The sequence below is a fragment of the Heterodontus francisci genome, chromosome 15, assembly GCF_036365525.1.
Source record: "Heterodontus francisci isolate sHetFra1 chromosome 15, sHetFra1.hap1, whole genome shotgun sequence".
NCBI classification, from domain to species: domain Eukaryota; kingdom Metazoa; phylum Chordata; class Chondrichthyes; order Heterodontiformes; family Heterodontidae; genus Heterodontus; species Heterodontus francisci.
This window is the reverse complement of record NC_090385.1, coordinates 73,013,378-73,039,135: the sequence shown is the minus strand read 5'-3', so window position 1 is coordinate 73,039,135 and position 25,758 is coordinate 73,013,378.

Below are 25,758 nucleotides of genomic sequence, written 5' to 3'. Positions count from 1 at the left end.
AAACATTGCTGTTCATGTAAGAGAAGTTCTCCCTTAGACCCTGGCTTCCAACTGAGAGCACTTCGCTCCCTCTTCCTCCTTCCTCTTCTAGCAGCTTGTCCTGCTCTGCAAGACCTCTGCTCATTCTCCGAGTCGAGCTCAATTCCAAAAGGAAGGCCTACTAGGCCACTAATGTCTGGAGGCAACTGGTTTGTGCACAAATTACCAAAAAGGTATTTCAGCACCATCCCTGTAGAATATTGAAACCTATAACAATTATGTAAAAATTCCCCAAAATGCATAGAATTGCAGCAACAGCCAGAAGAAATAATCCAGCAATTAACTTGTAAGTAGTTGATGATCCCTTTAAATAGCGCAGGCGGGGGATCCTTCATGCCGTTGAACGCATCCTCAGCTGTGGGAAGATAAGCCAGGGCTGGATCATGGAGCTCCATAATGACAGTGCTTACGTCAAATCAGTGTTGCGCATTGATAAATGTCATAATCCTGCTGCTCTGCATACTTCCAGTGGATGTTTGGTGTACACACGCTAAGCCCTTTACCAATATGGTGTTTGGTGTACTTAACATCAGAAATGTGTACGTGCTTCCCCAGCACTATTTTGGTCCCTTAGGGGCCTCATGGTGCCCAAAAAGGGCATTTCTGAGCCCAATTTCACTCTTAGACTGTTTTGGGAAGGGGGTGGAGGAATTGTAGGGCTAGGGAAGGTTACGAAGATAGGGTAAGAGTAGCATTCATGGATTTAGACCTCACAGACCTGCTATCTAAGCATAATTATCTATGTCAGTTACTTGTATCCATACATAATACACTGGTATGGTCTGTGGAGGAGTCCAGTACCCAGATCTGGGTACTATTGGATGAATGGTTACCTGCACTGCAGTCTAGCATGGAGTATATGGCAATTCATAGAAATAGAAATCATAGGGCACAGAAATAGGCCACTTGGCCCATTGTGTCTGTGCCTGCTGATAAACGACCCATCTATTTGAATCCCACCTTCCAGCATTTGATCCGCATCCCTGCAGGTTACGGCACTTGAGATGCCTATCCAGACTCCTTTTGAATGATTTGAGAGTTTCAGCCTCAACTACCCTTTCAGACCCCCACCACCCTCTGGGTGAAAAAGTCTTTCCTCATCTCTCCTCTAATTTTTCTACCAATCACTTTAAATCTATGCCCCCTCGTCACTGATCTTTCTGTTAAGGTGAATAGGCCCTTCACCTCCACTCCTGTTTTATCTGCAGCAGATCCATAGGTACAATACGAGCACCTCTCCTGAATACTGAATAAAATGGATGCCTTGGGGGTCTAATCTTAAGCATAAACTCTGGAATGACTTTTACATGCTTGGAGAGCAAATATAGCTGCTCTTATAAGCCAGGGATTCACAGATCTCATTATTTGTTTGCAGCCCTCTTCTCACACAGATCAGTAGACATGGTAAGAGAATCTATTTCAATTGTGACATTTCCATACTTGTCATGGGTGAGGCAAATGGCTCTCAAACTGATGACATAAACAAGGCCATCCCTGTGCAATGATAGTAGATGTTCTAGAAAGCAAACAGGACCATAGCAGCCACAAAAATGCCTGCTGTGGCTGACTCAGATGAAGGACCATCATTGTGCACACTACAAGGAGGCCTCGGGAACTTGGGAACTCGAGCAGGCTGGCAGTCAAGTTGTACAGCCAGCCAACACAATTAATCCTTCTGAAAGGAAATCAGTGAGAAATCATAAGTTAGGTGTCACACAAGATTCATAAGCATATCGGAGAGGTTCCAATGCAACTCTCACTGACAACATGATGAATTGTATTCAACTGTTGTGTGTTATTAAATACATTGTGTGAAATACACTTTATATTTAATTGCATAAAGGAGGAGTACAAGACAAGATGGCAATTGATTGATCTGATTGAATAAGAGAAATTGCTCAAAAAGTGTCAGTGGTGGAGATTTAGATGAAGGCATGTTTGCAGATATTGTCATGAAGCTGCTTCCATTATTAATATTTTTTTGAAGACTCGTGTTTAAAGACTGTGAAAATTGGTTCATTTGAAAGACTGAGGAGATGCCTGGATTTGTTTTTTTTTAAAGGTTACTGGAAGAGCACTTTGGATTTTTTTTTTAAAAACACTGGAAGAGACAATGAAGTGCTAAATCTTGCTGACTATTGGAGTTGTTTACAGAGAAGTCACATGTCTAGGTTTATGGTTGTCAGGAGTTTTGGCTTTCTCATGTGGGCATGGACTGTTTAAAAGTTAAGTTGGTGTGTATCCTGCTAAGAGAGAAGCAATCCTACACATCCTTTGCCACCTGTTTTGAAAAATCTTCTGAGAATCCAGCACGATAGCTGAAAACACCCATACAATAATTCTCCCGAAAAGCCTGCAAGACTACTTCTCGATGTCTCCTGAACAGAGCTTCAAGAATTAACAATAACTTGGCCAAAGTGTTTTTTAAAAATTTGATCTCTGCAGAGTCAGTTTATCATTTTTCTTTATTTTTAGGTTATTTTAGAATTATACTTCCATATTTCAAACTGTGTTAATAAGCTTTGCATCTTTATTGAATAAATATTGTTTTATAATAAATCAACAATGTTGTTGTTTATTAAAGAAACTTGGTTGGCAGATTTTTATTCTGAAACTATTATAGATAAAGTATACAATTGGCCATATCGGTAACTGGGTAAAACATTTAAATATGTGCTGTGACCAGTGGAGTAGTGGAACTAGAGAAAGACAGTGCATTCCTCCAATCTCGGTCATAACAATATGGATTGCAAGGTTAATACATCGGGTAGACCTGATACCTAATAGAAAGCATCTTGTATTAATTGCTGATGAATCAGTCTCACTTGTTGCGTTAATTTCTATTGGTCACTTTCACCCTTCTACACCATGCAGACTTCGGAATCTTGCTGTTTGAATTTCATGGTTAACAGGATGATGTTATCTTGGACTCCATTCTATAGGAGGCTCTCTGGCCTTGCTTCAATATGCTGAGTTATCAGATTAAATGAGCCTTTTGCAGGATGATAAAAATGAAATATTTTGTTTACTTCCATCTTCAAGCTAGGAGCAATGTAAACTCAGTTAAATAAATAAATAGGAAATAAAATGCTAGTGTCGATAATAGTGACCATGAAATGAGCAGATTGTCAAAAAATCCCAACTGGTTCGCTAATGCCCTTTAGGGAAGTAAACCTCCTGGTCTGGTCTATATCTGACTCCAAGTCCACAGCAATGTGGTTGACTCATAACTGCTCCCTGAACTGGCCACACAAGTCAATCAGTTGTATCAAAACCACTACGGAAATCTATAATAACAGTAAAACTGCCTGGACCATTTCAGCATTGACATCAGCACCGGATTTGGACATGACAAAGGCACACCTGCCCAGTCGACCCTGCAAGGTTCTTCTCACTAACAACTAAGTTTTGTTCCACAATTGGGAGGCATATCCCACAAACTAGCTAAGCAGCAGCTTGACTCAATCGTACTCACAGAAACATACCTTTCAGCCAACACTCCTGACTCCTCCATCACAATCCATGGATAGGTCCTGTTCCACCAACAGGAGAGATCCACGGGAGGCAGTGTCCCTGGGAATTCACAACGTTGACTCTGAATGTCATGAAGTCTCATGGAAGCAGGTGGGCACAGAAACCTCTTGCTGATTTACATCTACTACCTTTCCTCAGCTGATGAATCAGTGCTCCTCCATGTTGAACGCCACATGGAAGAAACACTGAGGGTAGCAAGGGCACAGAATTTATTCTGGGTGGGGAACTTCAACTTGCCTCACCAAAAGAGGCTCGGTAATATCACTACAAACCAAGTTGGCCAAGTCCTGAAGGACATATCTGCCAGACTGGGTCTGCGGCAGGTGATGAGAGAACCAACATGAGGGAAAGACATGCTGGACATTGCCCTCATCAATTTACAGGCTGCAGATGCATCTGTCCATGACAATATTGGTAGGAGTGACCATCACTCAGTTCTGGTGGGGATGAACTCCCGAATTCACATTGAGGATACTCTCCATCGTGTTTTATGGCACTATCAGCATGCTAAATGGGATAGATTCAGAACAGATCTAACAATTCAAACCTGGGCTTCCATGAGGCGCTGTGGGCTATTAGCAGCGACAGAAATGTATTCAACCACAATCTGTAATCTCACGGTCCAACATATCTTTCACTCGACCATTACCATCAAGCCAGGGATCAACCCTGGTTCAATGAAGATTGTAGGAGAGCATGTCAGGAGCAGCACCAGGTATACTGAAAAATGAGATGCCAACCTGATGAAGCTACGATGCAGGACTACAAGCATGCTAAACAGCAGAAGCAACATGTGACAGAGAAAAGAAATTCCATAGCCAATAGATCAGATAAATGCTCTGCAGTCCTTCCTTATCCATTCATGAATGGAGGTGGACAGTTAAGCAACTAACCAGAGGAGAAGGATCTATAAATATCTCCATCCTCAATGATGGGGGAGCCCAGCAATTCAATGCAAAATACAAGGCTGAAGCATTTGCAATCTTCTTCAACCAGAAGTGCCAAATGGATGATTCATCTCTGACTCCTTCTGATGTCCTCGGCCAGTCTTTAACCAATTAAGAATCACAGAAGTTTTACAGTTAGGAGACCATCGTATCTGCACCGGCACCCGAATGAACAATTCACCTATTGCCATTGCCATGCCTACTCCCTGTAACCCTGCACATTCTTCCTTTTCAGATAACAGCATAATTCCCTTTTGAATGCCTCGAGTGAACCTGCCTCCACCACACTCTCAGGCAGTGCATTCCAGATCCTAAACACTCACTGCATGAAGAAGTTTTTCCTCATGTCCCATTTGCTTCTTTTGCGAATCACTTTAAATCTGTGCCCTCTTGTTCCCGATCTTTTCACCAGTGGGAACAATTTTTCTCTATCTACTTTGTCCAAACCCCTCATGATTTTGAATACCTTTATCAAATCTCCTCTCAGCCTTCTCTTCTCCAAAAACACAGCCACAACTTCTCCAATCTGTCTTCACAACTGAAGTTCCTCATCCCTGGAACCATTCTTGTGAATCTTTTCTGTACTCTCTCCAATGCCTTCCCATCTTTCCTAAACTGCTGCACCCAGAACTGGACGCATTGCTCCAGCTGAGGCTGAGCTAGTATCTTATACAAGTTCAACGTAATCTCCTTGCTCTTGTACACTATGCCCCTATTAATAAAGCTTAGTATACTGTATGCTTTATAACCGTGCTCTCAACCTGTCCTGCTACTTTCAATGACTTATGCACATATACACCCAGGTCCCTCTGCTCCTGCACCCCCTTTACAGTTGTACCCTTTATGTTATATTATCTCTTCATGTTCTTCCTACCAAAATGAATTACTTCACATTTCTCTGCATTGAACTTCATCTGCCACTTGACTGCCCATTCCACCAACTTGTCGATGTCCTTTTAAAGTTCTATGCTATCTTCCTCACAGTTCACAATGCATCCAAGTTTCGTATCATCTGCAAAATTTGAAATTGTGCCCTGTACACCAAGGTCCAGGTCATTACTATACATCAGAAACAGCAAGGGTCCCAACACTGACCCCTGGGGAACTTCACTACAAACCTTCCTCCAGCCCGAAGAACATCCATTCACCACTACTCTCTATTTCCTGTCACTCAGCCAATTTCGTATCCATACTGCTACTCTCCCATTTATTCCATGAGCCATAATTTTGCTCACAAGTCCGTTGTGTGGCACTGTATCAAATTCCTTCTGGAAGTCCATGTACACCACATCAACAGCATTACCCTCATCAACCCTCTCTGTTACCTCTTCAAAAAACTCCAGGAAGTTAGTTAAACATGATTTTCCCTCAACAAATCTGTGTTGGCTTTCCTTAATTAACCCGTATTTATCCATGTGACTATTAATTTGGTTCTGAATTATTGTTTCTAGAAGTTTCCCCAGCACTGAAATTAAACTGTCTGGCCTACAGTTGCTAGGTTTATCTTCACATCCTTTTTTGAACAAGGTTGTAACATTTGCAATTCTCTAGTCCTCTGGCACCATCAGAGTCTAAGGAAGACTGGACAATTTCAACTCTCACTTCCCTCAGTATCCGTGGATGTATCTCATCTGGCCCTGGTGCTTTATCAACTTTAAGTACAGACAGCCTATCTAATACCTCCTTCTTATCAATTTTAAAACTTTTTAGTGTATTAATTACCTCCTCTTTCAGTTTTAAGTTTCATATGGAATGAGATAAGCAGACTAGCTCATGTCAGGAAGGTAGTGACTTTCTTAAGTGTGTTCAGTGTTTTCTGCAACATTAAGTCCTAGAGCAATCAATGGGGTGGGCCACATTAGATTCAGGAAATGAGTAACGAGTCCGATTTAATTAAAACTGTGTTGATCATTTATCTAATAGCGATTATAATATGATCAAGTTCGATGTCATGTTTGCAGGGGAGTAATGTGAAACAGCTACTAAAATTTGAGATTTATGTAAGGCTGACTTCAATGGGATGAGGCAGAGACTATCCACAGTAAACTGGGAAAATATGTTAATGGGTAAAACAACAAAAGATCAGTGGGAGGTGTTCAAAAAAGAATTTAATATGATACAGAACCAGTTTGTACCCCTAAGCGGCATGAGCTTTCCTTGCCAAAATAACAGCCATGGAGAACTAAAGAGGTGAGAGACATCATAAAACTAAAAGAAAAAGTATACAAAAATGCAAAAAGTAGCATGGATACTGGTAACTGGGAGAGATACCAAAAATAATAAAAGGTGACAAAACAGTTAGAGGGGAATTTTCCCAGGCAAAGGGAGATGGGTTTGGATACATGCAAGGAGTTAAATCCCCTAAAAGTGACATCAGGTCAGAATCCCAACATCATCCCGCCATATTCCAGGTTTCACCCTTGGCAGGTTTGAAGGCAAGCGGGGAACCCCCAATGATCTATCAGGAAACCAATAAAGACACTTAAAAAGTCAATCGAGTACTGTTTTACCCCCAAATTCTGATTTCCCACCCAGAGCACCTGTTTCCTGATTCACCAAGGTGCTTGCAAGTGAGAAGAGCTTCTTCAGTAAACTGATAAGCTGGGAAGGCTTTGATCAGAAAAACTGAAGAGCTCCAGCCATGGGCATGTGGGAGGCTGCTGTTCAAAGCACTCCTTCTCTCAGGGAGTGATCTCACTGCTTGACAACTGATTGCCAACTTCTTGGAAGGCAGTTAACCTGATTAACATTTCACTCATCTTCAGGTGCACTTCCCTGCTGCCAGCCTTCACCACAGCATGGTGGCACACCACTCATTACATCTTGCCAACCAGAAATTTAGCATTATGAACATACGAAATAGGAGCAGGAGTAGGCCACTCAGCCCCTTGAGCTTACTCCGCCATTCAATAAGTTCATGGTTCAACTGATTTCTCCACATTACCACCTATCCCGATAAGCTTTCACCCTCTTGCTTATCAAGAATCTATCTAGCTCTGCCTTAAACATATTCAAAGACTCTGCTTCCACCGCCTTTTGAGGGAGAGAGTTCCAAAGACTCATGACCCTCTGAGAGAAAAGATTTCTACTCATCTCTGAGGAGATGAGGTGACTCCTTATTTTTAAACAGTGACCCGTGGTTCTAGATTCTCCCACAAAGGGAAACATCCTTTCCACATCCACCCTGTCAAGTCCTCTCAGGATCTTATATGCTTCAATGAAGTTGCCTCTTACTCTTCTAAATTCCAGAGGATACAAACCTAGCCTGTCCAATCATTCCTCATATGTTAGCCCACACATTCCAGGTATCAGCCTAGTAAACCTTCTTTGAACTGCTTCCAACACATTTACATCCTTCCTTAAATAAGGAGACCAATACTGTACACACTAGTCAAGATGTGCTCTCACCAATGCCCTGTATAGTTGAAGCATAACCTTCCTATTTTTGGATTCAACTCCCCTCGCGATAAAGAATAACATTCTATTAGCTTTCCTAATTACGTGCTGTACCTGCATACTAACCTTTTGGGATTCATGCACTAGGACACCCAGATCCCTTTGCATTTCAGAGCTCAGCAATCTCTCACTATTTATATAATATGCTTCTTTGTTATTCTTCCTGCCAAAATGGATAACTTTGCATTTTCCCACATTATGCTCCATCTGCCAGATTTTTGCCCACTTACTTAACCTACCTATAACCCTTTGTGGCCTCCTTATGTCTTCTTCACAACCTACTTTCCTACTTATCTTTGTGTCATCAGCAAATTTAGCAACCATTCATTCGATCCTTTCATCTAAGTCATTTATATAAATTGCAAAAAGTTGAGGCCGCAACACGGATCCCTGTGGCACACCATTCATTACATCTTGCCAACCAGAAAATGACCCATTTGTGCCTACTCTCTGTTTCCTGTTAACTAGCCAATCTTCTATCCATGCCGATATGTTACCCCCTACACAATGAGCTTTTATTTTTTGCAATAACCTTTGATGTGGCACCTTATCAAATGCCTTCTGGAAATCTAAGTACAATACATCCATCAGTTCCCCTTCATCCACAACACATGTAACTCCCTCAAAGAACTCCAATAAATTGGTTAAACATGATTTCCCTTTAACAGAACCATGTTGACTCTGCCTGATTACCTTCAATTTTTCTAAGTGCCCTGCTATAATGTCTTTAATAATACCTTCTAAAATTTTCCTTAAGACAGATGTTAAGCTAACTGAGCTAAGTGGCCTATTGTTTCCTGCTTTCTGTCTCCCTCCCTTTTTGAATAAAGGAGTTACATTCACTATTTTCCAGTCTAGCGGAACCTTCCCGAATCTAGGGAATTTTGGAAGATTAAAAGTAATGCATCAACTATCTCACCAGCCACTTCTTTTATGACCCTAGGATGAAGTCCATCAGGACCAGGGCACTTGTCAGCCCACAGCTCCAACAATTTGTTCAGTTCCACGTCCCTGGTGATTGTAATTTTCTTTAGCTCCTCTTTCTGATGAGGGACAAAAGGAGAGGCAACACCACCTCCAATAGTGCCAGGAGCAGAGAAACAGCACCAGCAGCAGCACCAGCTGCCTTCTCCTAAGCTATATATCTGTCCACAGTGCAAAGAAGATGGACACCAAGATCTAGCTGTAAGGAGGCGAAACCCCCAATACAGGGTCTACAGACAGACAATCAGCTCTCCTGACATGTCTGAGCACTAGTGCATCAGGAGGCTGAGGTTTTCACGGCAGGCCACTGCTGACATCTGCTGCATTCTGGAACAAAACCTCCTTCCTATTGGACCAGGTGGGCACGTTTTGCCAGTGGCTTTTAAGCTGCCTATCATTGTAGAGCCAGCTACCCCCGAAGTCCAGAAAATTCCACAAATAGTAACAGCTACAAAAAGGAAGTATCAAAAGAAACTTGCAAGGGATGTCAAAATCAACACAAAATCTTTACAATTATGTTAGGAAAAAGAGGATGGCCAGGAGCAATGTAGCTTCTTAAAAACTGGTAATAGCGAAATTGTAAATGAAAATAAAGAAATGGCAGAAATGTTGAACTTTGCACCAATATTTAAAATAGAGGAAGAGGAAACTAATATTGAATCAGGGACAGGGAATCACCAAATTAATGTAAGCAAAATAAAGTAATAAAGAAAATAATGGTGTTAAAGAGTGCTAAATCCCCAGGACCTACAGGTTTCCATCCTAGGGTTTTAAAAGAAGAGACTGTAAACCTTACAGATGCCTTAACTAGAATCTTCAAAAATTCTCTTGATTCGGGAACTACTACTTTAGATTGAAAATTGCACTTCTTGTTCCACTATTTAAGAAAGGTGAGAGCGGGAAACTAGGGGCTGAATTTTATGGGCCCCCTAAGGATGAGAATGGAAGTGGGTGGTCCATAAAATTGCATGGGAAGGCGGGGGTTGAGTGCCCGTTGCCTTCCCGAAGCCTTCAAATTTAGTCTGGGGTGGGGAAGGCCAAGGATGGCCTTCCCACCCCAGGAAAATTGAGGCCCTTATGTGGCCAATTAATGGCCATTTAAGGGCTTCTTCCCCCATCAATCTCAATTTAATGGAAGGTGGCGTGGCCTGCCATTACTTGGAGTCGCTGCCAGGTAAAATCTGGTGGCCTCCTAGCAGGGTTAGGGATTCCCTCCTTTTGGGAAATCCAGGGTTCCTGGAGGGCCCCCTCAGGAGCAATAGTCACCCCCCCCCCACCCCCCAGAAAGACCCCCAACCCCATCCTCACCAAGCACCCAAACCCATCGCTGGGGCCTGCCTGAATGGGCCCGGTGATTGCAACCCCACTTACCTGTGGAGAGGTCTTCTCCTCTCTTCGGTACTGTCTGACTTCCTGCAGTACCAGCAGTGGCCATTGCTCCCAGTGGCACTGCAGGCACTGCAGAGCTGCTGGCATTTCAATTGGCTGGCAGTTCTGGAGGTGGGAGCTTATCCCTTAAAGGGAAGGCATCCCCAACGGCGGGCAATTAATTGACTGCCTGCTGTTAAGTAGCTATGGGGATACAATTGAGGGTCAAGACACAGCCCCCCCTCCTTCTGGCTCGCCGCCAGGACTCCCATTGCAGGAATAAAATCTGGACCTAGGGAATTATAGACCACTTAGCCTAACATCTGTTGTCAGGAAATTTCGAGCGTCCATAATTAAGGATAGAGAAGCTGAACACACTGAAAAATTTCAGTTGATCAAAGGGAGCCAGCATGGTTTTGTAAAGGGTAGGTCCTGCCTGAAGAAACTACTTGACTTTTTTGAAGAGGTGAATAAAGTAGTGGTCAGGAGATGGATGTTAGTTATATGAAATTCTAGAAGGTATTTGATAAAGTCTAGTAGAAGTTTGGAACTGTCTTTTGCAAAAGCAGTTGATGCTAGATTAATCATTATTTTTTATCTGAGATTGATAGATTTTTTGTTATCCAAAGGTATTAAAGGATATGGGGCAAAGGTGGTAATATGGAGTTAGGTCACAGATCAGCCATGATCTCATTGAATGGTAGAACAGGCTTACAGGACTAAATGGCCTATTCCCGTTCCTATGCTCCTTGAGAGCACATAGCAGAGACTCTAGCCACAATTTTTCAATCCTTATTATGTAATCCTGTAGAATCCCTTAATCATTTTAAGTACTCAATTAGATCACCCCCTCAACCTTCTAAACTCAAGAGAATAAAGCCAAGTTCATAAAACCTGTCCCCATAATTTTAACTGGTTAAGATCTGGTATCATTCTGGTGAATCGGCTCTGCACCCTCATCCAAGGCCAATACATCTTCCCTAAATATGGTCCCCAAAACTGAACGCAATACTCCAGATAAAGCCTAACCATGGCTCTGTATAACTGAAGTATCACTTCCTCACTTTTGAATTCCAAACCCTTGAGCTAAAGGTCAACATTCCAATTAGCCTTTTTGACTACTTTTTGTATCTGTGCAGTAACTTTTAGCTATTTGGGTACATGGACACCTAAATATCTTTGCCCTTCCAAATCTCCTGGTCTCTACCCATTCAGAAAATATTCTGACCTGACATTCTCAAATCCAATGGGATGACCTCACACTTCCCCACACTGAATTCTATCTTCTATAGTTTTATCCACTTACTTAATTTATTTACTTTTGTATTTTCCTCATCCCATCCACACAATTTACTATGCCTCCTAACTTAGTATCATCTGCAAACTTGGTCATACAGCTCCTTATTCCTTCAGCCAAATCATTAATATATAAGGCGAAAAGTTGAGGCCTCATTAGAAATCCCTCGGGAACGCGACTTTTTGCCACATCCCACCAATTGTAAAATGTTTCCTTGGATAAATTGGAGAAATATATGAAACTGAGCAAAATACAAGACTATGGGGAGATAGCAAAGTAACGGCATTAATTTGAATTGTTCTCATAAACAGCTGTCACAAATTCAATGGGTCAAATGATGTAATGGTGTAAATTGCTATAGTTCTATGACTACCTCCCTAGTAATGGACCAAGTATGTCGACCAATCATGATATATATAGCTCTGATTAAGATTTTATCTGGATTTTCTGATGTTCTTGTGGTGCTACTCGCTGCAAGAAAGAAGACCTACTTAATATCAATAACAATAACAGAAGGTTTGTAGTTGGTTCAACATATCCAGGATGAATTCCAAAGGGCCCAGAAGTGAACGAAGAATCTCAAATAGTTTATGTTGGTATGAACAGACAATGTAAGCTTTCCATTAACTTTGATCATGCGCCATGGTGAAGTACTCTGCATCAGACTGTGGATCAATTCTCCTAATATGCTTTCTCTCTGGGTCCAGTAAACCTTCATCCATTTGCTTTGTGAAAAAAAACATTGTTAGTATAAGTGGGAAAATGTTCCTTATACTTAAACTGACTTTTTTCTCATACAGTCAGAAATGTTACAAATATCTCTCTATATATATTCTGGAGGTTGGTGATCAATGCACTCCATCATTTCTCATCTCTCATATGCATTATAACAGCCAGTGATGTTACACCTGCCCATTCCATAGCCATGTTTTCCATTAGATGCCTCTTGATCAATTAATGTAATTTTTTGTAGATAATCTCCCTTCCCCCCCCACCCCCAATCACCCTCCTCCCTGGCACCGGATTGAGAGGCTGGCGGCTGCCGATCTCTGCTTGTTCCAGGACCCGTTTACTGGGTGGTGGTGGCCTCCCTCCACTGCCTTTGTTTGCCGGAGAGTTTTATCTGTTGACTTTTTTTATTAAAATAAAACCACCCAGTTTGTATATTTGTATATTTCCCTGTGGCTCCTGAATAATCTGCCCACACTGTCATTTTCTTGTCATAATCAGCCTCATAACTTCTCCCTTTTCTCGTGATACTTCAAGGATTCTCCTATTAATCATTGTTCTGGTCTAATTAATATTCAGCATGAATCTATATTATTGTAACTTAATTGCTCCAGCAATCCTCTTACTTCAGTGTACAGGGTTTAACTTCTACGTCCTGCATTGACCATAACAATGAAGCATTCGATTTCCTATCACCAATTTAGTGCATGTTTGCATAAATTTTCTCCATGGTGTTCAACTCCTCTTCTGCATGTAATAAATAACTTAACCAGCTATTTCAGCCATCAATGGAGTAACTAAGTAAATATTTTTCTCTACCTACTCAATCCATCGGGCTCACTGAAAGGTCAATATTTAGAAAGTCTATTTTCTTAGCAATTACCATTACCATCATTATTCTTAGCTTTTATTTTTAATTAATATTTCAAATTTATTTGACTTATATTTTTCTACTCAAAAATCTCTTGGAATCTTATTTACATCTGCAATCATTGCTGTATTGTTGATGTATTTCAGTTTGGCTATCAGCTTTACATTATTCTTTAATATTCTTGGGATTACTTCAACATTTGTGAGTGGTCCTTTGGAAGACCCTGGAACAGATAATAACCAGTTGCATTGTGTCCTTGGATGAATATCTCTGAAATGCCTCATTTTAATCAGGATAGCATGCATTAATCAGTAATAGTAGTGATAAAAGTCTTTGAAGATTTCCAAACCAGTTGATTTTCTGGATCAGCAGAAATTAGCACACCCAATCTTACTGCTGAACACCATTCTTTCAGCGCATTGTAGGTTAATAGGTATGCTTCATGCACAGTCTCTCAAATGCTGACTCATTCTATTCCCTTCTCTTTGTCTGAGTCATCCAAATTATCTTTGTTGTTCGATTCATGTTCTTTTGAGTTTGAAGAGTTTGCTCTTGGTTGTGAAGTACCTAAATCATCCAGGTGCACTGAAGAAAGAAATTGTAAACACTTTACATTTTGCATCATCTGAATATGATTTTGTTCTAGAATACTACATGAGACTTTGAACATTAATTTCCTTTAGATATTTCTAGAATGCAAATGTGACATGATAATGAACAGAGATGACCACATTTGTTTGCTAAATCTGGTGAAAAAAGGGACAGGATGAGCAAGTGGTACTATGTGGTAGAATTGTAAGAGTTTCTGTTCCCGTACCCCCTTACTACAGTTCTTGGACTTTGGGAATTACAAGAACAAAATTGCATATGACATCGGGTTAGGTTGAACCACAAATTTGTTTATTTGAAAAAAACCCTCCTCACACCCTGTTCCAAAAACCTCTAAACTAATTTCAAGGACAGCATACGACACTTGATTGGTTAGTCCGATTTAAATCCCTCCGCGATTTAACCTCAGTGCTCAGCCAAACACACAAGTCCCCATGACTTATAAAATAAACGTTTTTGAAAAAAACACAGGCAAAACCGCCTGCCCCAAATTGTGGGATTCTGCCCCAAATTCACTCAATTCAAAACACAAATCCTCCCAGGATTTGGTTGCTGCACTTGAAATTCTTTTATAACTCTCAGCTCCAAATAATTACTTATAACTTCCAATCCTCCATGCAGTTAGTCCTTCCGCTGAGAATTGTAGGCCCACAAGCCAGGTTGACCATTCCTGACCCTCCTTTTTGACTGCAGCCCCCACAGTACAAACCCCTTCAAGATTTGACTGAAAAACTTACAATCACCCACACAGCTAGTCATTGCCAATGTTGATTGTAGGCCTGAACCTGAGATGACCAGTCCCCTGTTCTTCTTCACATAACTGCAGTGCCAAACCCTTCAATCTTGTCCTTTTTATGATGATCCTTATTGAAATATCATAATCACATCTCCTGAAACCATCAGACAGATCCATTTAGTGCTGATGTGATTTCTCTGACTGAGAACAATGAACTCCACCAAGGTGAGGTAATCCAGGCTCCAAAGCTAATATCCATGAAAGAGGTTTCTCTTCTGTCTGGACAGGAGTGAATGCAGTGCTCTGGGGCCAGTTAATTGTAACAATGGCCTGCCCAATCACTTAACATGATGGCAGTTATGCGGTGTCACTGTTATGATGATGTCCCAAATTCCAGTCCTTTAACAGTATCTGTTCCGTTGTGATGTTGGGATGTTTGAAAATTGACCCATCGGAATGCAGCCTGCCTCTGTGTGCTTTGTGTTGAGGTTTGGCTCTTATTCACAGTACTAGTGTCCGTGGGGGCTGCAGTTCCTTCCCCATACTGCACAAAGTCCGGTTTTAAAGTCCAGTTGTTGGGGGGGGGGGTGGGGGGGGGAGGAATTCCAATCCCATAGAATCTACCAATTTGCTTTTATTTAGTATATTTAACTTGGAAAAAAGTCTCAAGCAATTCACATTGGAAGAAAGTAATGGATATTGAGTCATAGTGGTAAAATACCAAGAATTAACTAAAGAGTTAGGATTTTGGAAGGTTTTTAAAAGTGAAGTGAGAAGTAAGGAGATGATGGAGTTTAAGAACAGAGGCAGGTGAAGTGGGTATTATGGAAATTAAGTTTAAAGGTAATGAGAATGTGGAAAAATAATTCAACAACATAACATAAGAGTATGGGTGGAGCTGGATAATAGTGCGAAGGTCGTAGGTAACATTTTAGGATATGGGCTTGAAGCTTTTCTCTGGAACCAGCAGAATGTTAAGCTTGCGTGAAATGATTTAGCGGAACAAGCATCCAGGAAATGTTTGAATCTCTGGAAAGGAAGTGGTGTTTTGGTGAGAGGTCAAAAAAGATGGCTTGAATTTTCCCAGTGTTACACTGGAGGAAATTCCGACTCATCCACAACCTGATGTCAGACAAACTGTTTGGTAGTGATTGTGGTGGTCATGGGGATGAGCTAAGTGGAGGCGAGGTAATAATCAGGGCCATCAGCATACATTTGGAATCTGATCTTATTGCTATGGCAATGTCACTGAGGATGGGCATGTGAGGAATAGGACATGCCAAGGATGAACCCTTGGGAAACTCTGGAACTGATGGCAACATGATTGAGGAGAAACTATTGCTGGCGGAACTCTGGCTCTGTTGAGACAGGATGAAGAGGTGATTGATTAGGATGGGATGGTTGTTTTCAGTTCAGAACGGCAAATTTTTATACAATGGGTTGAATTTTAATGCTTTGACCCATTAGCAGCAGGAGTGACCAGTAGTGAATGTGGAAACCGGAAGTAGTTCCAGCCACTACATTTGTATCTGACTTCCAATTTTACCAACTAATTAGCATGAACAGGCATGATGACAACCTGCATGAGTTTTTTTTTATTTGTTCCTGGGAGGTGAGCATCGCTGGTAAGGCCAACATTTGTTGACCATTCCTAATTGCCCTTGAGTAGGCGGTGATGAGCTGCCTGAACTGCTGCAGTCCACCTAGTATAGGTACATCCACAGTGCTTAATGGGATAGATTTTGAACAATTTTGCATGCAAAGCTGGGCATCCATGAGGTGCTGTGGGCCATCACCAGCAGCAGAATTGTACTGAACCACAATCTGCAACCTCATGGCCTGGCATATCCCCCACTCTACCATTACCTTTAAGCCGGGGGATCACCCCTGCTTCAATGAAGAATGCAAGAGGGCATGCCTGGAGCAGCACCAGGCATACTGAAAAATTAGGTGTCAACCTGGTGAAGCTGCAACCCAGGACTACTTGCGTGCCAAACAGCATAAGCAACATGCGATAGATAAGAAATCCCACAACCAATGGATCAGATGTAAGCTCTGCAGTCCTGCCACATCCAGTCATGAACATGTTTAATGAAACAAATAATTGGTGGAAGTGGCTCCACAAATATCCCCATCCTCAATGATGGGGGAGTCCAGCACATCAGTGCAAAAGATAAGGCTGAAGCATTTCCAACAATCTTCATCCAGAAATGCCAAGTGGATGATTCATCTCGGCCTCCTCCTGAAGTCCCCAGCATTACGGATGTCAGCCTTCAGCCAATTCAATTCACTCTGCGAGATATTAAGAAACAACTGAAGGCACTGGATACTGCAAAGGCGATAGGCCCTGACAACATTCCAACAATAGTACTGAAGACATGTGTCCCAGAACTTGCCACGCCCCTAGCCAAGCTGTTCCAGTACAGTTACAACTTCAACACTGGTATCTACCCGGAAATGTGGAAAATTGTCCAGGTATGTCTTGTACAAACAAAAAGGACTAATCCAACCCAGCCAATTACTGCCCCATCAGTCTACTCTCCATCATCAGTAAAGTGATGGAAGGTGTCATTGACAGTGTTATCAAGCGGCACTTGCTCAGCAATAACCTGCTCACTGACGCTCAGTTTGGATTCCGCCAGGGCCTTTCAGCTCCTGACCTCATTACAGACTTGGTTTAAACATGGACAAAAGAGCTGAACTCAAGAGGTGAGGTGAGAGTGACTGCCCTTGACATCAAGGCAGCATTTGACAGAGTATGGCACCAAGGAGCCCTAGCAAAACTGAGGTCAATGGGAATCAGGGGGAAAACTCCCTGCTGGTTGGAGTCATACCTAGTGCAAAGGAAAATGGTTGTGGTTGTTGGAGGTCAATCACCTTAGCTTCAGGACATCACTGCAGGAGTTCCTCAGGGTAGTGTCCTAGGCCCAAACATCTTCAGCTGCTTCATCAATAACCTTCCTTCAATCATAAGGTCAGAAGTGGGGATGTTCGCCGATAATTGCACAATGTTCAGCACCATTCGTGACTCCTCAGATACTGAAGCAGTTTGTGTAGAAATGCAGCAAGACCTGGACAATATCCAGGCTTGGGCTGATAAGTGGCAAGTAACCTTCCCACCACAGAAGTGCCAGACAATGACTATCTCAAACAAGAGAGAATCTAACCATCTCCCCTTGATAGTCAACGGCATTACAATCACTGAATCCCCCACTATCAACATCCTGGGGGTTACAATTGACCAGAAACTGAACTGGAGTAGCCATATAAATACCATGGCGACAAGAGAAAATCAGAGGCGAGGAATCCTGCAGTGAGTAACTCACCTCCTGACTCCCCAAAGCCTGTCCACGTCTACAAGGCACAAGTCAGGAGTGTGACGGAATACTCTCCACTTGCCTGGATGGGTGCAGCTCCAACAACACTCAAGAAGCTCGACACCATCCAGGACAAAGCAGCCCGCTTGATTGGCATCCCGTCCACCACCTTCAACATTCACTTCCTCCATCACCGACGCACAATGTCAGCAGTGTGTACTATCTACAAGATGCATTGCAGCAAATCACCAAAGCTCCTTAGACTACACTTTCCAAACCCACGACCTCTACCAACTAGAAGGACAAGGACAGCAGGTTCATGGGAACACCACCATCTGCAAGTTCCCCTCCAAGCCACACACCATCCTGACTTGGAACTATATTGCTGTTCCTTCACTGTCGCTGGGTCAAAATCCTGGAACTCCCTTCAAACAGCACTGTGGTGTATCTACTCCACATGGACTGCAGTGGTTCAAGAAGACGGCTCACCAGCACCTTCTTGAGGGCAATTAGGGATATTCAATAAATGCTGGCCTAGCCAGTGACGCCCACATCCCAAGAAAAAATTAAAAAAAGAAAGGGAGTTCCAGTAACTATTGAACAGTCGATTTCAACTGAACTATTTAAAAAGGATCTGAAAAGCTGAAGGATTTTGCAGTGGGGGGAACTGTGGAAGCAACTGTACTGATGGATTCCCAATGTGGCAAGGCTGCAGCTCGGTTCACAAGTGCCTCCCTAGACCTGATGCTGTGCAAGTGCCTGCAGGGAGAGACTCTACTCTGCTGATAGGAGAAAAAAGCCCGTCTCAGAGAGCAAGAAATTGTGGCTGGAGATCGCTGAGGTGGTTAGAAGCAGGAGTGTGGTGCTTTGCTTGCTCCTGGATACAGTGCCAAAAGCAGTTCAATGGCCAAATCAGGGCCGGAAAGTTGAGTGCAATGGCAAATTCAACTATATCCTCATGTGAATATGACCCCAACCTCCCCCCATCCCCCACCCTCACTCTGCCTTGCCAAGCCTACTCCTGCACATCACTCCTCACACCAATTTACCTTGCTGATGCAACCATCCCCCTCTACTCATACTCATACTCACCCTTACCTTAATGCAATGTCATGTCTATTCCTCATAGTTACCCTCAACAACTATTGTTCAACTGCCTGTTTGGCACATTGCATAATTCTCACTCATGGGTCTCTTCTTCTCCTTCTTGCAGGAGAATAAATCACAGAACACCAGAGGCAAAGGACTGGTGGTGGCCCTCAATAATGAGAGTTGCAGAGGAGGATGCGCTGGAGATAAGCCAGGCCTTGGCAGGCCTGGCCATCGGAGATGGGGAGATGGGCATCTCCCAGCTACCTGCTGACAGAATTAAATATCGCACACCTGCATAGCATACAGCACTCAATTCTTGTTGACTTTAGGTCTTCACCCAGTGAAAAATGATCATGTGTACAATGTTCACTTTAGATCTTCAAACCTTGATGGTTCTAATTCATGTCTTTCATCTCCCACAGGCCTCAAGCATCCGCAGAAGGTGATGTAGGAGAATGATGAAGACTACTCATTGGAGCTCACTCACACTGAGGATACACTGTCACACGACTCATGCAGACCATGCATCAGCTCAGAAACACACAACTTGGTGGGTGTGGTAAGACAGGTAATTGGGTTCTGACGTGGTGTCCCACACATCATAAATGAGCAAGAGCAAATGGTGGAGACAGTGTCAGCAGTCCTGTCGGAGGACGCAGGACTCTCCAAATTCAGCTCAGCTAGATGAGATGCTGACCTCGGGGGCCATCAATGTCGAGGAAAACTCTGGAGTAGCAGCAGAAAATGTGAAAGGTACTGACAGCCTTTCCAGTGGCACTGTGCGTGGTTGGAGAAAGATTGGAGGAGTCCATCATAAACATGAGAGCCGTAATGTTGCAGGCCTTTGCAATGATGTCTTTGTCCATGGAAAAAGCAGCCACCTATTTGGAGCACCAGATGTGGCAGTCACAGGAGCGCATGCTGGCCCTCACCAATGTTGTCTATACTCTGAATACCAACATAAATAGGAATGATAAAAACATAGCCTTTACCCTGCAGCACCCTTTGGATATGCAGCAAAGTGCTCTCCAACTCTTTGCTAGCACGGAAGTGCAGGTGGGCTGTAAGAGGGAAGATGGAGAAAGGGGACTCCGCTCAAAGTACTTCCATTTTGCACTCTTTGGCCCCCACCCCAAGTCTGTGCCCATATGCCGCCTCATATCCTGATGACCAAATCTGCCCCTGCACAGGTGCAGGTGGCGCAGTCTTTAGAGGAGATGTCGTGGGCCCCAAAACTAGAGGATGTCGTCCAAGAACATTTGAGCAGTAGAGCAAGGGAATGAGCAGTCGCCCTCTAGCTCTGCTGAAGCCACAGGGATTAGACCACATCGGAGTAGCAGAAAAAGGAAAACTAAAAATATATAGTTGCACAAGGGTACTCATATGGGTGTTAACTACAATGTTAGATTGTTGATTTAAAGTTTATTTTTAGAGTCACATAAAAATTGATTGTGTGCATCAGTTTCCCGTCTTGCCCATCTTTACCTGCTGCCTGGAAAGTGACCTTCTCTCTTGTGATGTTTGATGAGACAAGGCTTGAAGCTGAGCAATGGATGTGTGTGACAAGGGTGCTTTGTTGATTACAAGGCTATTTTGTGATGGGGGAAGGGGGTGCTAAGTGGATTCATGATGTGGCTGCTGGATGGATCCACTCGTGCAGCATTATTGTATTGTGCCATTATGAGGACATCCAGGGCAACAAAGTGCACTGCTGCTGGTGCCACGGCCATATCATATAGCTCCTCGTCCTCTTTCTCATCCTCCTGTTCCTTCTCCTTTATGAACTGCAATGCTCTGCAAATATCTCCTGGAAGGAGCCAGAGATAAAGCAATTGAGGATGTCAGTCATTTTTACAACCACTGGCAAATCGTGACCACCAGGCCCACTTGGCAGCAGGTCTTCTTGCGGGAGGTAACAAATGTCTGCAACAACCTGGTAAGTTACCCTGAGCTTCTTGAGGCACTGGTGTTCAGACATGTCAAGGAAGCTGATCCTCTGCCGACATACCCTGTGTTGGGGGTATTCCGTCCTGTGAACTGCACCTCCTTGCTCAACCTGTGGATCAGCAGATCGGTGACGAGACAGCTGCTACTGCTCCTGCTGTTGTTGCTGCTCATCTTGGTCCTCACCTAATGTAGCCATGCTGATCTGGTGTATGAGAGATAACAAGTGGAGATCAGACACACAAACCTCCAAAGTAGGGAAAGTAAATTCCAATGTAGTGAAAGCATAGTCTCATCACAAATACTGTGAGCAAAAGCCTTTCACTTTGGCGAGAAAGCAGCTGTGAGGTCTCAATACTTTTTTGTCTGTCATTTCTTCAGCCTTCAACCTTCAATTGCTGCTATGCTCTCACATTGCTTTCACTGGTGAGTTCCAGGAAGCATGAGAAACATGTGCACTCACAGTTAAAGTTGAAAATCCCAGTTTAAAAAAAAACTGTTAGTGATATATTAACATATTTATAAGAGCAAGCAATTCTCCTGAGGGAGTTTCTTGCCTGCAGCTGAATGCGTTGTAGTTAAATACGTAAGTCAGTTTTCTGAAGCACTGTCAATTTCAGTGCTATTAATTACCCACCCACTCCCAAACCCACTTGTGCATTTGAAGTTAAAAATTCCCCACCATGTGTATTCATGAACAGTATTGAAAAGTTAATTAAAGGTCTTTTTATTTGGTTTATGAGCTTATTAAGATTATCGAGAAATGAGCTTCTTCTTCCAGGGGAGATTTGGAATAACAGAGTTAAAGAAAACAAGGATTTTGAACTGTCACTACAGCAGTACAGCATGATTTTCAAGATCAATATTTTTATTTAGAGATACTGCACTGAAACAGGCCCTTCGGCCCACCGAGTCTGTGCCAACCAACCACCACCCATTTATACTAACCCTACAGTAATCCCATATTCCCTACCATCTACCTACACTAGGGGCAATTTACAATGGCCAATTTACCTAACACCTGCAAGTCTTTGGCTGTGGGAGGAAACCGGAGCACCCTACGAAAACCCACGCGGTCACAGGGAGAACTTGCAAACTCCGCACAGGCAGTACCCAGAATTGAACCCGGGTCCCTGGAGCTGTGATGCTAACCACTGCGCCACTGTTAGTGACATTGATCCAGACCGATAAAATTGAAGTTTTATTTCTGCTTTGGCCTATGTACCTGTACCAATGTATGCTCAGATAAACTAATGCAGATACGAGGTTGGCGTATACTGCTGTAATCTTCAACAAATTGGAAGCCTAAGAACTGCTTATAGGAGTGGATCTCATGACGACCTGCTGCCTGTAACATGTTTACAACACTCTGGACAGAAAATACACAAAATAACAAGATATTGAATTAGATACAAATAGCTTTAGAGATAATTGGGGGGTTTTAAGTTTTTGTTGCACTGGTAGTAGGTATGTCCGTAGTGTGCAGGAAGCCCAGAAGCTGGGATTTCCCCATATGCTGTGGAGATTTAACTCTGATCCCGGTGTGGTAGGGATTGATCCTGGATTGGCGAGGTTTCGGAGACTTCTGGCTGGCAGGTGCGGGGTGGGGGTGGGTGGTGGTGTGCAAGTGGGAAAGGAGGACGGAGGTCTTGGGGGGAGAGGTTGGAAGCCTTGGGCTGGGAAGGGGACAGCACTGCGGTCCATGGCGGCAGGGGGCAGGGGGATGCAAATCGAAGGCCTTGAGGTGAAGGGAGCGGTTTGTGGCCTTGGTGGGGGAATCAAAGACCTTGTTGGAGAGAATCAGAGGCCTCGCAGGGGAGAATTGGAGCCCTCGGGCGGTGGGCAGATCAAAGGTTTTGGTGGTGGTTCGGGGAGGAGAAATCAGAAGGTAAAGGCCTTAGGAGAGAGATCAGAGGTCAAAATCCTTGGGGGGAATCAGGGGGAGATCAAAAAGGTTGGGGAGTGTCCGATAACGGCAGTTTGGTGAGGCAAGAATGCTGGATACAGCAGGTATATGGAAAGGCACTTACTCACTCGATTCAACAATTCTTACCTCCCTGTAGCTACCTGGTTTGCTGATGCTCGGGAAACCCGGCCGTCCAGAGTTAAATTTAAAATGGTACATAAATGTGAGGCATACAGCCTCATTATAATATTTAAGTTGCCAACCCACCTCTTGGAAGTGGGTTTGTTGGCCACCTCACACCCACCTCCATTAAAACTAGAAGGATCCAGCTTTGTAACACTTTAACCTCCCAGCCGACTCAAACCCACCCGTTTTTTTGGGTTAAAATTCCCCTCAATGAAGCTGGAGAGACAGCAAGCTATAAAATAGTTGCTATTGATTATGGCTTCCCAGAGGAATGCCAGGGACATCAATAAGTTGGCAAGGTCAAAATATTTAATCTAATCTTCCATTTAGATAATATAACAAGATATGTTTAATTACACTACGGGATTGCAGTTGTTCTGTAATGAACACACTATTCAATTTAAGTGCACATTTGTTTTCATTTATATATTACCAATACTAAAAGGTTAAAATTAGAATTTTTCATGATCAATAATTATGACAGTAATTGATGCCTAGAACATGTGACACTTTTCCTGTAAATGCAATAGTGAATCAATATTAATGCTACACTGAGCACTACTAACTCAGACACAGGACGTAGTCTATCATGAGGATATACAGTTGCTTTTACATGCCTTTTTGTGCCTCTTTAAGCCAGCTAATGGAAATTACCTCATTGGTGTGAATGAAACAAATATCTCAGTGAAAGAAATTAAATTTAAACCTTTCTTATTTTCTTCTGATTCTTTCTTGCTTGTATATTTTCTATTTTGCTCTTTCTTTCATTCTTTGTTATTTCACCTCTGATATACTGCTCTTGACAACATTCCATGTATTATATCCACACTGCATTGATAGCACCATTTTCCACTATACTTTGTGCTCTTTTCTAGTTGGTAAATTGAAGTCCAATTCAAAAATTCTAATTATGATTCACATTTATTTTACATATCAGATTTCATTTGATAAACCTGGACTTCAGTTTTGTAAAGAGGTGAATGAGAGGGGGAGCCTATTGAAGTGTTAGCCATGGCTCAGATTCAGAAGGTGGTGTGTTCAAGTCCCACATGAGACTTGGACACAAGTCCAGGCTGGCATTCCAGTGCACTACTGAGGGAGTGCTTTACTGTCAGAGATGCCATATTCCGGATGAGTTGTTACACTTAGACCCTCCCTGCCCTCAAAAGTGGTGTAAAAGATCCCATGGTACCATTTCAAAGACTGAGTTCTCCCTGGTGTCCTGGCCAATATTTATCCCTCAACCAATGTGACTAAAACAGATTATCTGTTAATTATCTCACTGTTGTTTGTGGGACCTTGCTGTGCGCAAATTAACTGCTGTGTTTCCTAGATTACAACAGGACTTCATTGACTGCAATATACTTGAGGGTGTACTCAGGCTGCAATAGGCATTATATAAATGCAATTTCTTTCCTTTTTTCAATCTTGTATAACAGAGGACGTGGAATAGAAATGGTGAATCTTGTGCACTACAAGAGAGCTTAGCTGCAAGCTGGTTAAAGTTAACTTCAAGACTGACATCAGGAACCATTTCTTCACACAGAATGGCCTTCCAGGTTAGGTACTGCCTCTTGAATTATGGGCCAAATAGTAATATAATGAAAAGAAGTTCAGATGAGGATGCTATTCGACCCAAAATACAAGGGCCATCACCATGCCTGAAGCAGCTGACCAGTGTCATTCTAACGACACTTATCTCTTAATATCTGTCAACACAGATTCCCTGGTGAGATGGCCACCCAATCGCGCCAACTTTCCATCACGTTAAAATTTTCCCTTCAGTGCTGAGATTCACTCATAAAGAATAGGAACATCAGGGAGTATGGTCTGTGGTAGAATCCTACCCCATGGAGGATTCCACCCATGTAGGAAGGAAGGGAGGCAGAGACAATTAGCAGAAAAGGAAAAAGAAACAGTGGAAATGGATTGCAGCACAAACTAGTTCCCAATGACACTACAGACCTATTACCAGATCTTAACATATATGATATATTTCTCCGCTACCATCAGCAGCTTATATTTTATTTATTCATTCATGGAACGTGGGCGTCGCTGGCGAGGACAGCATTTATTGCCCATCATTAATTGCCCTTGAGAAGGTGGTGGTGAGCCAGCTTCTTGAACCGCTGCAGTCCATGTGGGATAGGTACACCCACAGTGCTGTTAGGAAAGGAATTCCAGTATTTTTACCAAGCAACTGTGAAGGAAAGGCGATATAGTTCCATGTCTGGGTGGTATGTGGCTTGGAGGGTAAATTGCAGGTGGCAGTGTTCACAAGCATCTGCTGCCCTTGACCTTCTAGGTGGTAGAGGTCATGGGTTTGGAAGGTGCTTTCGAAGGACCCTTGGTGCATTGCCGCAGTGCATCTTGTAAATGGTACACACTGCTGCCACTGTGCATGTATGGTGGAGGGAGTGAATGTTCGTGGATGGGGTGCCAATCAAGCGGGCTGCTTTGTCCTGGATGGTGTTGAGCTTCTTGAGTGTTGCTGGAGCTGCACCCATCCAGGCAAATGGAGAGTATTCCATCACACACCTGACCTTGTAGATGGTGGACAGGCTTTGGGGAGTCAGGAGGTGAGTTACTCGCTGCAGGATTCCTAGCCTCTGACCTTCCCTTGTATCCACTGTAATTGTATGGCTACTCCAGTTCAGTTTCTGGTCAATGGTAACCCCCAGGATGTTGATAGTGTGGTTTCAGTGATCATAATGCCAATGAATGTCAAGGGGAGATGGTTAGA